Raw genomic sequence first — 275 nt, 5'->3', positions numbered from 1 at the left:
ATCACTTTTAGCATAGCTTAGCATAGATAATTGAATCCTATTAGACCAATAGCATCACTTTAAAAAATGACAGAGTTTCCATATTTGTTGTATTTAAAACTTGACTCTTCTGTAGTTATATCGTGTACTAAGACCGGTGGAAATGCAAAGCTTCGAGTTTCTAGGCTGATAAGATTAGGAACTACACTTCCATTCCGGCGTAATAGTCAAGGAAGTTTGCTGCCGTAATATGGCCGAAGCAGGCGGAGTATTATCAGAAATGAGTTCCCAGCTAG

Source organism: Garra rufa, chromosome 1 (assembly GCF_049309525.1).
Source record: "Garra rufa chromosome 1, GarRuf1.0, whole genome shotgun sequence".
In the NCBI taxonomy this organism is placed as follows: Eukaryota; Metazoa; Chordata; class Actinopteri; order Cypriniformes; family Cyprinidae; genus Garra; species Garra rufa.
Note: the sequence above shows the minus strand (reverse complement) of the source record.